This window comes from Myotis davidii, unplaced genomic scaffold (assembly GCF_000327345.1).
Source record: "Myotis davidii unplaced genomic scaffold, ASM32734v1 scaffold1173, whole genome shotgun sequence".
NCBI lineage: Eukaryota > Metazoa > Chordata > Mammalia > Chiroptera > Vespertilionidae > Myotis > Myotis davidii.
In genome coordinates, this window is record NW_006284348.1 from 63,973 (window position 1) to 64,543 (window position 571).

Consider the following 571-nt stretch of genomic DNA (forward strand, 5'->3'; position numbering starts at 1 on the left):
GATCAACTGCCTCCTGCACCTCCTACTGGGGATGTGCCTGCAACCAAGGTTTATGCTACTGACCAGAATTGAACCTGGGACCCTACAGTGTGCAGGCTGACACTCTATCCACTGAGCCAAGCCGGTTAGGGCTAGAACTGGTATTATTAATACACACCAGCATATCCATTTCAGCAAGCAAGAGTAGGGAAGGCGGGGCCTGTGAGGCGAGAGAAGGGCTCTTTGGGGACTTTGGGTTTGGTCACTAGGGAATCTTGGCTTTAGGGGGTCCTCCCCTTGGTCGCGAAGGTTACCAAGTGTAGGAAGGTATTAATGATGGACAATGGGAACGGAAGGGTTGGTTGTCGGCCTGGGTGATGCTGTGGTGCTCTGGGATTAAGAAGTAGAGGTCGCCGAAACCGGTTTGGCTCAGTGGATAGAGCGTCGGCCTGCGGACTGAAAGGTCCCAGGTTCGATTCCGGTCAAGGGCATGTACCTGGGTTGCGGGCACACCCCCAATAGGAGATGTGCAGGAGGCAGCTGATCGATGTCTCTCTCTCATCGATGTTTCTAACTCTCTATCTCTCTCCCT